The following is a 13,933-nucleotide window of genomic DNA, read 5'->3' on the forward strand; positions in this document are numbered from 1 at the left end:
GGCCCTTCTTCAGACCCTTCTTGAGTTTGAAGAAAGGTTTTGAGCCGAAATGTCACCTTTTCCTTTTCTCCAGAGATGATGCCTGACCCACTGAGTTACTCCAGCATTTTGTGAATGATGCCGATATAATACATGTTGTGGGCAGTTTTTTGGCAAGGTGCTTGCAGGGAGGTGATCAAGAATGTGGATGTGACCAGTGCACAATCGAGTCCTAAATTAATTTTTACATCCTATTCAGCTTTAAACCATCCAACAGCTATGTGAGTTATCAGTCATAATTATGTCGTGCAGTATATAGTATTATGAGATGCATAGATAGGGTAGACAGTCAGAACCTTTTACCCAGGGTCGAAAACTAGAGGGTATGGCTTTAAGGTGAGAGGGGCAAAGTTTAAAGGAGACTAGACCAACGGGGGCTAGTTGGGTCCTGTCCCCTCAGTGCACAGTTGCAAGGGGGCCCAGCGGAGTCACACACACACTAACCATCCTCCAAACACAGGGAGGGAGGGAGGGAGGAAGGGGTAGAGGAGGGAGGGGAGGGAGAGCGAGAGGGAGAGGGGAGGGGGGAGGGGAGGGGGGAAAGGAGGGGGAGGGGGGAGAGAGGGGGGAAGAGAGGGGGGAAGGGGGGGAAGGGGGGAGAGAATGGGGAGAGGAAAGAGGGGGGGGGGGGGGGGGGGGGAGGGGAGGGGAGAGGGGGTGCCTGGAACATGCTACCAGGGGTGGTGGTGGCGGCAGATGCGAGAGTGGCATTTAAGAAGCTTTTATAGAGCCACATGGATATGCAGAGAATGCGTATATCGAATATACAAATATTAATGTACTAATATTAAAAAACAGAAATTGCTCCTGCTGTCTGCTGTTAGTGAGCAACAGATTGTGTGAGGAATAACCACAAGAATGTGAGCAAAAGCATGAGTACAATTGTCATATCTTGAGCTTGCAGAGGCAAAAGAGTTAACAATTAGTGGTCCACAATTCTAGGTTAAGATTACGACACTCAGAAATTAGCTTCAAAGTTGCTGAGTCAATTAACTCACCCATATGGAAAATGAGTTAGTACTGAAACCTAAAATTGCAAGAAATCGCTCGGCCTGAATTACGTCTGTGTGGAACTCCCATTAGTTAAATGGGGTTGAATTCAGGTGGAAATTAAACGACATAAAGAGGAAATCCTAGAAATGCAAAACCAAAGTGACCAACATCATCGTCTAGAATTGACATGTAATTTAACTAACCCTATTTTTTGTCGATGCCAAGCGTAAATCTGCTTCTAGTAACCGTAACTGGACTGTTCGCAAAGGGCGCAGGTTTTTCCTTTCACCTTACTTTCCTACAGTTACAGGCATTGAGTCATACAGCTCGGAAACAGGCCCTTCAGCCAAAATTGCCCGTGCGGGCCAAGATGCCCCATCCACACTACTGCCCACGTTAGAAACATAGAAGCATAGAAAATAGGTGCAGGAGTAGGCCATTCGGCCCTTCAAGCCTGCACCACCATTCAATATGATCATGGCTGATCATTTAACTCAGTATCCTGTACCTGCCTTTTCTCCATACCCCCTGATCTCTTTAGCCACAAGGGCCACATCTAACTCCCTCTTAAATATAGCCAATGAACTGGCCTCAACTACCTTCTGTGGCAGAGAATTCCACAGATTCACCACTCTGTGTAAAAAATGATTTTCTCATCTCGGTCCTAAAAGACTTCCCCCTTATCCTTAAACTGTGACCCCTTGTTCTGGACTTCCCCAACATCGGGAATAATCTTCCTGCATCTAGCCTGTCCAACCCCTTAAGAATTTTCTCATCTCGGTCCTAAAAGATTTCACCCTTATCTTTAAACTGTGACCCTTTGTTCTGGACTTCCCCAACATCGGGAACAATTTTCCTGCATCTAGCCTGTCCAACCCCTTAAGAATTTTGTAAGTTTCTATAAGTTATATAGGTTGAATAAGTTAGGTCTTTATTCTCTGGAGCGCAGAAGGTTAAGGGGGGACTTGATAGAGGTCTTTAAAATGATGAGAGGGATAGACAGAGTTGATGTGGACAAGCTTTTCCCTTTGAGAATAGGGAAGATTCAAACAAGAGGACATGACTTGTATTGTATATCTTTATTGTCATTTCCTGAGTATTCACATACCCAGAGGAAACAAAAAAACGTTGCTCAACCAGTGTCCATTCAGTGTGCATTAAAAATAAATAGAAATAAAAATACATATACTTCAGACTTCAGAATTAAGGGACAGAAGTTTAGGGGTAATATGAGGGGGAACTTCTTTACTCAGAGAGTGGTAGCGGTGTGGAATGAGCTTCCAGTGGAAGTGGTGGAGGCAGGTTCATTGGTATAATTTAAAAATAAATTGGATAGGCATATGGATGAGAAGGGAATGGAGGGTTATGGTATGAGTGCAGGCAGGTGGGACTAAGGGGAAGAAAAATGTGTTCGGCACGGACTTGTAGGGCCGAGATGGCCTGTTTCCGTGCTGTAATTGTTATATGGTTATATGGTTATAAGATCCCCCCTCAATCTTCTAAATTCTAGCGAGTACAAGCCGAGTCTATCTAGTCTTTCTTCATATGAAAGTCCTGCCATCCCAGGAATCAGTCTGGTGAACCTTCTCTGTACTCCCTCTATGACAAGAATGTCTTTCCTCAGATTAGGAGACCAAAACTGTACGCAATACTCCAGGTGTGGTCTCACCAAGACCCTGTACAACTGCAGTAGAACCTCCCTGCTCTTATACTCAAATCCTTTTGCCATGAATGCTAACATACCATTCGCTTTCTTTACTGCCTGCTGCACCTGCATGCCTACTTTCAATGACTGGTGTACCATGACACCCAGGTCTCGTTGCATCTCTCCTTTTCCTAATCGGCCACCATTCAGATAATAGTCTACTTTCCTGTTTTTGCCACCAAAATGGATAACCTTACATGTATCCACATTATACTGCTGGGGTAAATAGCTGGGGTCCCTGCACTGAGCCTTGCGGTACCCCACTAGTCACTGCCTGCCATTCTGAAAAGGACCCGTTTACTCCTACTCTTTGCTTCCTGTCTGCCAGCCAGTTCTCTAACCACATCAATACTGAACCCCCAATACCGTGTACTTTAAGTTTGCATACTAATCTCTTATGTGGGACCTTGTCGAAAGCCTTCTGAAAGTCCAGATATAACACATCCACCGGTTCTCCCTTATCCACTCTACTAGTTACATCCTCGAAAAATTCTATAAGATTCGTCAGACCTGATTTACCTTTCATAAATCCATGCTGACTTTGTCCAATGAATTCACCACTTTCCAAATGTGCTGCTATCCCATCTTTAATAACTGACTCTAGCATTTTCCCCACTACCGATGTTAGACTAACTGGCCTGTAATTCCCTGTTTTCTCTCTCCCTCCCATTTTAAAAAGTGGGGTAACATATCCCCAAACATACATTTGGTCCATATCCATCTAAACCTTGTACAAGATTTAACTGCAGATGCTGGTTTAAATCAAAATCACTTGCACCTTCACCAACCTCATCTACTGTATCCAGGTGTCAACTTCTTAACATCGGTGAGACCAAGCCCAGGCTCGGCGATCGTTTCGCTGAACACCTCCGCTCAGCCCATCGTAACCTACCTGATCTCCGGGTTTAAGTCCCCCTCCCATTCCCATTCTGAAATTTCTGTCCTGGGCCTCCTCCATAGAGCGAGGTTTAGTGCAAATTGGAGGAGCAGCACTTCATATTTTGCTTGGGCAGTTTACACCCCAGCGATATGAACATTAACTTCTTTAACTTCAGATAGCCCTTGCTTGCTCTCTCCATCCCCTTCACATTTCCAGTTCTCCCACTGTTCTTACTGTCTCCGACCACATTCTATCTTTGTCCCGCCCCCTCCCCTGGCATCAGTCTGAAGAAGGGTCTTGACCCGAAACGTCGCCTATTCCTTCTCTCCAGAGATGCTGCCTCACCCGCAGGGCCGGATTTAGATGAAGCTATTTCACTTGTGAGGGCTCCCCCCCCGTCCCAATCCCCCACCCCCACGACTAGAGGACCATGACTACCCGACAGTGACAGTGTGACACTTTTAGATCTTACTGTGTGTTAAACAGCAACATACTCTAATTAAAAGTTGGTTTTAAAATACATATTGGATTCACCGCGGAGCAGGCGATGCTTTACCTGGATCGCCGTTTGAAGCTCTGGAGTGTTGGGCCTGCTGCTTCAATATCATGGAGCTGTGGTTTGCGGAGCCCTGGGAACCTCCTGCCGAGGGCCGCTAGCGTGAATCTCCGCCCAGCTCAGCCTGTGGACTTCGGGAGCCGCGATCTCCGGTAGGAAGTAGCCGATTAGGAAATCCAAGCCGCTGAGAATGTTATCCCGTTCCGACGTTGGATGGTGACCCCCAAATTTCATTGGCCATGGCCATGAGGGGGGGTCCAAGAGCAGGGGGTCCATTGGAGATGGGGAAAGGGATCATCAATGGGGGCGAGGACTCCTTCTCAAGGAAGAACGGTTGTGAGGCGGAGGTGACGGAAGAAGAGCTCCAAATCGCGGCGGGCACGGAACTCATTGAGGTGGAGATGGAGGGGCACAAAGGTGAGGCCTCTGCTGCGGACAGACCGTTCAGTATCTGAGAGGGAGAGGTCAGGGTGGATGGTGAACACATGGCAGGGTTGGGGGTTGGGGCTGGAGGAAGGCAGATGAGTGGACTGAGGCCGAGGCTGGTGGAGGGGTGGTGGGTGGTCAGGGGGTAGGGGGTATGAAGACTGTAGTGTGGGTAGGGAAGAGCTGGGGTCACATGGTTTGAGGGGAATGGGGAAGACCCAGTGGAACAGCCACTGAGGTTAACAGGGGGGGGGGGGGGGGGGGGGGGGGGGGCTATCACTAGGTCCCAGCACAGTCAAACCCAGGGGAGTGGGAGTTAGCAGCGTGGAAACATCAGGCCCGGTGCTGAGTCGAGACTGCAGGTAAGGCGATGGCTGCGGGCAGCTGGAGGGCGGTGGAGTGACCAGGGTCAGCAGGTAAAGAGTAGGAGGTTCCGGTGGGCGGATGGTCATTGGGTGAGGTGAGTAGGCCCCCCTAGATCTCGAGGCCCTAAGCTTAAACTTGTCTAGCTTATACGTAAATCTAGCCCTGCTCACCCGCTGAGTTACTCCAGCATTTTATGTCTTCCATCTAAACATTTCCCAACCATGTAACTGTCCAAATGCCTTTTAAAATATGTTATAGTCTGTGCCTCAACTACCTCCTCTGGCAGCTCATTCCATACACCACCCACCCTTTGTGTGAAAAGGTTGCCCCTGAGGCTTCCTATTAAATCTTTCCCCTCTCACCTTAAAACTATGTACCTTGGTTCTTGATTCCCCTACTCTGGGGCATTGAGTCACAGAGTCATAGAGTCTTACAGCCTGGAAACAGGCCCTTCTTGGGCGACGGACTTACCTACAATTCAGATGAAAGCAAATATCCCCTCTGAACCCCTGCAATTCATGAGATATTGTATGAAAGTGGTTCAGCGGTCGGAACCAGAGCAAGGAGATGTGAATGGCTTAGAAAAAAGTTTCTTGCTAGGAATGATGAGCATTGGACGATACTGGGCCTGTACTCGCTGGAGTTCAGAAGGATGAGTAAATGGTAGGGAATTGAAGAATACAGTTGAACAGAGGGATCTGGGAATAACCGGGCATAGTTCCTTGAAGGTGGAATCTCATATAGATAGGGTGGTAAAGAAAGCTTTTGGTATGCTAGCCTTTATAAATCAGAGCATTGAGTATAGAAGCTGGGATGTAATGTTAAAATTGTACAAGGCATTGGTGAGTCCAAATCTGGGGTATGGTGTACAATTTTGGTCGCCCAATTATAGGAAGGATGTCAACAAAATAGAGAGAGTACAGAGGAGATTTACTAGAATGTTGCCTGGGTTTCAACAACTAAGTTACAGAGATAGGTTGAATAAGTTAGGTCTTTATTCTCTGGAGCGCAGAAGGTTAAGGGGGGACTTGATAGAGGTCTTTAAAATGATGAGAGGGATAGACAGAGTTGATGTGGACAAGCTTTTCCCTTTGAGAATAGGGAAGATTCAAACAAGAGGACATGACTTCAGAATTAAGGGACAGAAGTTTAGGGGTAACATGGGTGGGAACTTCTTAACTCACAGAGTGGTAGCGGTGTGGAATGAGCTTCCAGTGGAAGTGGTGGAGGCAGGTTCGTTGGTATAATTTAAAAATAAATTGGATAGGCATATGGATGAGAAGGGAATGGAGGGTTATGGTATGAATGCAGGCAGGTTGGACTAAGGGAAAAAAGTTGTACGGCACGGACTTGTAGGGCCGAGATGGCCTGTTTCCGTGCTGTAATTGTTATATGGTTATATGGTTATATGGTATGAGGGGGCACCTCATTGAAACTTACCGCATATAGAGTGAAAGTGAGAGGATGTTTCCACTAGTGGGTGTGTCTAGGACCAGAGGGCACAGCCACAGAATAAAAGGACTTACCTTTAGAAAGGAGATGAGGAGGAATTTCTTAAGTCAGAGGGTGGTTAATCTGTGGAATTCTTTGCCACAGAAGGCTGTGGAGGCCACGTCTGTGGATATTTTTAAGGCAGAGACAGATAGATTCTTGATTAGTACGGGTTATGGGGAGAAGGCAGGGGAATGAGGGTTGAGAGGGAAAGATAGATCAGCCATGATTGAATGGTGGAGAAGACTTGATGGGCTGAATGGCCTACTTCTGCTCCTATGACATGAACTAATGAAGCAGCTTCAGGAGCACTGTTTTTTGATATATGTAGCTTGGATATCCTCTATTTGAGTTTAAGGTCATCACTTAAGGGCAGCACTGTGGCGCAGAAGTGGAGTTACTGCCTCACGGCACTTTTAGCGCTAGAGACTTGGGTTCAATCTTGACTACAGGTGCTGTCTGTACGGAGTTTGCACATTCTCCCCATGACCGCGCGGGTTTTCTCCGAGATGTTCAGTTTCCTCCCACACTCAAAGGCCTACAGGTTTGTGGGTTAATTGGCTTGGTATAACTGTAAAAACATTGTCCCTAGTGTGTGTGTGTAGGGTAGTGTTATGTTCGGGGATCGCTGGTTGGTGCGGATTCGGTGGGCCGTAGGGCTTGTTTCTGCACTGTACATCCAATGACTAAAGTAAAGTCTAGAATCTTTCTCCTTTGCATCCTCTCTGGGATTTTCATATCCTCCTAACAGTGTGTTAACCAGCCTTTTACCCAGAGTAGGGGAATCAAGAGCAAGAGAATACAGGTTAAAGGTGAGAGGAGAAAGATTTACGGGGAATCTGAGGAGCAACTCTTTCACAGGTGTATGTGTAAACTGCCAGAGGAGGTAGTTGAGGCAGGGCCTATAACAACATTTAAAATATATTTGGACAGGTACTTGGATAGGAAAGGTTTAGGGTAATAGACTCAGAGGGATAGATAGATAGGGATAGATAGATAGATAGATAGATAGATAGATAGATAGATAGATAGATAGATAGATAGATAGATAGATAGATAGATAGATAGATAGATAGATAGATAGATAGATAGATAGATAGATAGATAGATAGATAGATAGATAGATAGATAGATAGATAGATGAGTAGGCGATTAGAGCCAGCACCGCCATTCAATATGATCATGCCAGATCATCCCCAATCAGTACCCCATTCCTGCCTTCTCGCCATATCCCCTGGCTCTGCTATTTTTAAGAGCTCTATCTAACTCTCTCCTGAAAGCATCCAGAGAATTGGCCTCCACTGCCTTCTGAGGGAAAGAATTCCACAGATTCTCAACTCTCTGGGTGAAAAGGTTTTTCCTCATTTCCGTTCAAAATGGCCTACCCCTTATTATTAAACTGAGGCGACTGGTTCTGGACTCTCCCAACATCGGGAACGTGTTTCCTGCCTCTAGCTTGTCCAATCCCTTAATAATCTTATATGTTTCTATAAGATCTGATAGATAGATAGATAGATAGATAGATAGATAGATAGATAGATAGATAGATAGATAGATAGATAGATATGTTCAAGAAGGAACTGCAGATGCTGGAAAATCGAAGGTAGACAAAAGTGCTGGAGAAACTCAACGGGTGTGGCAGCATCTATGGAGCGAAGGAAATAGGCAACGTTTTGGGTTGAAACCCTTCTACAGACAGACAGAGACAGACAGAGACAGATAGATAGATAGATAGATATATAGATAGATAGATAGATAGATAGATAGATAGATAGATAGATAGATAGATAGATAGATAGATAGATAGATAATGTTTTTACATTGGTTTTCTTCAGAGATAGAGCAATATATGTGAAGTGGTTGTACATAATCATGTAAATAGGTCATGCAGTCAGATAACAGATGATCTAAGCAGAAGGTGTAGTACGTTTGGTACTGGGAAAGTTAGAATATGGTCGTGTGTCGAGTATTTATTACAGTAAATAGAACATACCAAAAGTCCGGCAGCTAGCCATGCTGACGTTGTCATATATCACACGAGTGAACTGGTGGAATTAGTTGTGGTATCAAAAACATTATAAACAAATAATGAACGCCAAATTGCATCCGTTCTTCTTTCCCTAAGCACCCAGTACAGGAAGGAGATTTCTGAAGAAGGGCCTCAACCTGCAATGTCACCCTATCCAGAGATGCTGAAGAGAGACACAAAAAGCTGGAGTAACTCAGCGGGACAGGCAGCATCTCTGGAGAGAAGGAATGGGTGAGGTTTCAGGCTGAGAACCTTCTTCAGACTGGTTAGCAATAAGGGAAACAAGATATATAGACGGTGATGTGGAGAGATAAAGAAGAATGGATGAGAGTATGCAAAAAAGCAATGATGATAAAGGAAACAGGCCATTGTTAGCTGGTAGTTGGGTGAAAATGAGAAGATGGTGCGACTTAGGTGGAAGAGGGATAGAGGGAGAGGGAATGCAGGGGTTATTTGAAGTTGGAGAAATCAATATTCATTCACAAAAAGCTGGAGTATCCAGTGATGCTGCCTGTCCCGCTGAGTTACACCAGCATTCTGTGTCTGTCTTTGTTGAAATCATCACAGCCTGGTGCAAAGACAACATCCTTTCCTTCATTGTCGGCAGGACAAAGGAGATCACAATTGGCTTGCACATAAAAATAGAAAATGCTTGAAGTGCTCAGGACGCCATGCAGCATCTGTGGAAAGAGAAGCAATGACCGTTTCTTCTTCAGAGCTGCATTGGCATGTGTTTGCTGCCTTACTCCCCGACAATTGGCAATGGAGTTCAGATCGCTCAGTGAATGCTATCGTTTTGAAAGGAACATTTCTATGCAATTGTAGTAAGAAATGTCATAATATAACTTCCATGAACCTAAATGATGAACCCACAAAGCTAGAGATCAAGTGTTGAGAATTGGGAGTGTCATTGGGCTGGCATGGACATAGTGGACTGAATGGCCTCAGCATCTTTATGATGTCTATGAGGGTGTCACATTGAAGTAAAGTCATAATGCCTTTGTGAGAAGATTTGATGGAGTTCCTTAGTTTAGTTTAGTTTAATTTAATTTAGTTTAGTTTAGTGTAGTTTAGTTTATTGTCATGTGTACCTAGGCACAGTGGAAAGCTCTTTGTTGCGTGTCATCCAGTCAGCAGAAAGATTAGATACATGGTTACAATCAACTTTCCGCAGTGTACAGATACAGGATAAAGGGAACAAGGTTTAGTGCAAGATAAAGCCAGTAAGGTCCGATTAAAGATAGTAAGAGGGGCTTCAATGAGGTAGAACTCAGGAACGCACCATAATTGGTGATAGGCTGGTTCCGTTGCCTGATAGCAGCTGGGAAGAAACTGTCCCTGAATCTGGAGGTAGACACAAAATGCTGGAGTAACTCAGCGGGACAGGCAGCATCTCCGGATGGAAGGAATGGATGACGTTTTGGGTCAAGACCCTTCTTCAGACTGTGAGTCAGGGGAAAGGGAAAACTAGAGACATAGAAGGGCAGGGTGTGAAAACAACAGATCAAAGCAGACAATGGTCAAGGAAATGTTCATAGTTGGCTGAGGGGAAGGTGACAACAAGGCATGGAATCAAAAGGACAGTGAAACTAGTCGGAGAACTAGGTTGGGGGGAGAGAGGGAAAACAAGGGTTGCTTGAAGCTTGAGAAATCAATATTCATTGGGGTGTAAGCTGCCCAAGCGAAATATGAGATGCTGTTTCTCCAATTTACATTCAGCCTCACTCTGACAATGGAGGAGGCCCAGGCCAGAGAGGTCAGTGTGGGAATGGGAGAGGGAGTTAAAGTGTTTGACAACCGGGAGATCAGGTAGACCCAGGCAGACTGAGCGGAGGTGTTCAGCCAAACGATTGCCGAGCCTGAGCTTGGTCTCCGCTTGGAATTTGGAGGGGTGTGTTTTCACACTTCTCTACTTACCTATGATGTCTGAGTCTGTGTGAAATATACATCTTCTAGATGCGCTGGGATGCATCCTCAGTGATGTGACCTGGGGTCATCGGGTGTTTCGGGTCTCACAACATCAGACACCCTCGCCCAGGCGACCCAGCCGGGGTTGATCAGGCCCCGACTTGTGTCCCAGCAGCAACCGCCCACGGATCAGCCATCTTAATAACTACTCTGCAGGGGTTGGGAGACTCTAGTGCGTGGAGGGACTGGGCTCCACCCAAGGAGGGTCTCGGCCCAAAACGTCACCCATTCCTTCCTTCTCTCCAGAGACGCTGCCTGTCCCGCTGAGTTACTCCAGCATTTTGTGTCTATCTTCGGTGATAATCCTTCCCATGCAGATATCTCATCGAAGAATTGTATCATTGCCTTTGTGAGGAGATTCTACGCAGTTCCTCTTAACTACATCAATATTTGTTCAGTATCAGAAGATTTATTAGATCAAGTAAACCCTCCAATTCCTGTACAATGCTGTAAAGTAAATTAGTTGAAAATGAGAAAATTAATGCCATTGAAATTCAGCTCCCACATAAGTAGATTGTGTAGCTGATTGCTATCAGTCTGTTTCTGAAGCAGCTTGCTTTCAGCAAGGTTTAGTTACATCTTATCGCATGTTGCAGTAACCAGGGGTAATCTTTTAATCTGAGTCAGTTGTTTACATTTCTTGGCTGAATATTTTTTAGGTCCTCCAAACGCAAAATGAACAAACATTTGGTGAAAGGAAGTGCGATAAAGATCGATAAGCTGCGTTTATTTTTATACTTGTTCACAAAGCAACAGATATATTAAGATTACACTCTCGTAATTCTTCATTAAGTTGCACGAAAGGTAACACAGCAAACATCGGCATGACAGAAGCTCTCCATTTGTGAACAAGGGGTGGCACGGTGGTGCAGCGGTAGAGTTGCTGCCTCACAGCGCCCGAGACCCGGGTTCGATCCTGAGTACGGGTGCTGTCTGTGTGGAGTTTGTACGTTTTATTTGTGACTGTGTGGGTTTTCTTCAGGTGCTCCGGTTTCCTCCCACATTCCATAGATGTACAGGTTTGTAGGTTAATTGGCTTCTGTAAATTGTAAGTTGTCCCTAGTCTGTAGGATAGTGCTAGTGTACAGAGATCGCTGGTCGGCACGGACTCGGCTGGCCGAAGGGCCTGTTCCTACACTGTATCTCTAAAGTCTAAAGTCTAAAGTAAAGATGTCTCTAAAATGGTTTTGATTCAGCCAAACCATCTCTATAATTGGAATGTTAACATAATAAGTTCAAATAAATCCTAATTAAAATGAGTTGAATTAAGCAGTTTTTAATCATTCTTAGGGTGGCACAGTGGCGTAGCGGGTAGAGCTGCTGCCTCGCAGCGCCAGAAACCGCAGGTTCAATCCTGAGCTTGGGTGCTGTCTATGTGGTGTTTGCACATTCTCCCTATGACCGCATGGGTTTACTCCGGGTGCTCCAGTTTCCTCCCATGTTCCGAAGACGTGATGGTTTGTAGGTTAATTGGCTTCTGTAAATTGCCCCTAATGTGTAGGGAGTGGATGAGTGCTGACTTACAAATAATGTCCCAAAGTGCTGGAGTAATTCAGCGGGTCCATTAGACCATAAGAACATAAGACATAGGAGCAGAATAAGGCCATTTGGCCCAACGAGTCTACTCCACCATTCTATCAGACCTGGTCTATTTTTCCCTCTCAACCCCATTCTCCTGCCTTCTCCCCCATACGTCCTTTTATTCCAAGGCTGTGCCCTCTGGTCCTAGACTCTCCCACGACAGGAAACATCCTCGCCATGTCCTCTCTATGGAGGCCTTAATACAAAGAAACAAACACAAAAGCACAGAAAGGTTCACTTTGAAGTAGCCTTTATTGGAAGCATATTTTTCTATTACAGGGATTATGAATTTGATACAGAACGTTACAAGCAATAAAAGTAAAATCACAATAATAAAAGTAGCATCATTAATGTTTCAGCTTAAGCATAGAAGTATAAAGCCCTATTTCAATCAACCTCAATTTGTGATGATTTGGTATTAGACCCCCTCTCCGTTGATCAATGGTGAAGAGGGCCTTGCAGGAAGAGGGACGACTGTTCATGGGACGACTGGAACGGAGGTGAAATTATGCTTCGGACTAAATCAGATTATCGTCATAAACACCATCGTCTACCTGAGCAAACTCATATTGCAGAGAATTGTGGATGCAGCCCAGACCATCACGCAATCCAACCTCCCTTCCATCGACTTCATCTACACTTCACGCTGCCTCGGCAAGGCCACCAGCATAATCCAGCAGACCAGTCTAACCCCGGCCCCTCTCCCATCAGGCAAGTGGTACAGAAGTGTGAAAACGCACACCTCCAGATTCTGGGACAGTTTCTTCCCAGTTGTTATCAGGCAACTGAACCATCCTACCACCAACTGGAGAGCGGTCCTGAGCTACTATCTACCTCATTGGTGACCCTCGTACTATCTTGTATCAGACTGTCAGAATAACTTTCATGAGAGATGAGTATCAATCTGCAGCTACTTTATTAGCAATAACTTGTCAGACAAGGAGAACAGTCAAGCAAGAAACTGTCCTCTCGATTCAAAGCATGCAGTATTTTATATCATATTTGATAGCATAATAGCAAGGTTAGTCGCATACACTTGTCTACAGGGTTAACTATTGTGATCCAGCATTCAGTAACTTTCCACTGAGAAACAGGCTTCTTTATCTATGTAGGAAGATAAAGATGTCTCAGTGTAGCCTGGAGTTCACAATGCTAGCCAGTCAGCATAAATACTATACATGATTACAATCAAGCTGCCCATCTTGTTTGTATCAAGCAAACTTGCTGTCTTGACTTAATGCGCGACCTGAACCAGGAATGTTTAGCCTAGCTCTCATTCATTGAAGTAAAGTTCGATTCCCACAGAGTGAAAGATAAAATGGAAGAACAGTTCAGTTCTTCCCACAATTCCCAAAGGACTTTACCTTGCACTCAACATTATTCAAGGGAGAGTTATGGGCCTGTCTCACTTAGGCGATTTTTCAGTCGACTGCCTGAAATTACGGCAACTGGAATGGCGACTGTCAGAGTGGAACACACACACACACACACACACACACACACACACACACACACACACACACACACACACACACACACACACACACACACACACACACACACACACACACACACACACACACACACACACACACACACACACACACACACACCACACACACACACCGCTTCCTTCACCAGCCCGTTATGCAGGCGGAGGACAGGGCAAGCGAGGGGAGCGCTGTCTGAGCGAAATTCACACGGTGCAAAGCCAATGTGATACAGACACACACCGGGATGAACAGGAAGGTTGGCGCTGTAATTAAGACCGTGAAGGCACAGTGTACGGTAAGTCCTTTAAAAGAGCTGGGAGAGGGAGGGAGATAAGGGGAGAAGGATAAGGAGTGGAGACAACATTTAAGAAGCCAGAGATACACGGCTGTGAAGCTCGGTGGATAT

Source organism: Leucoraja erinacea, chromosome 10 (assembly GCF_028641065.1).
Source record: "Leucoraja erinacea ecotype New England chromosome 10, Leri_hhj_1, whole genome shotgun sequence".
NCBI lineage: Eukaryota > Metazoa > Chordata > Chondrichthyes > Rajiformes > Rajidae > Leucoraja > Leucoraja erinaceus.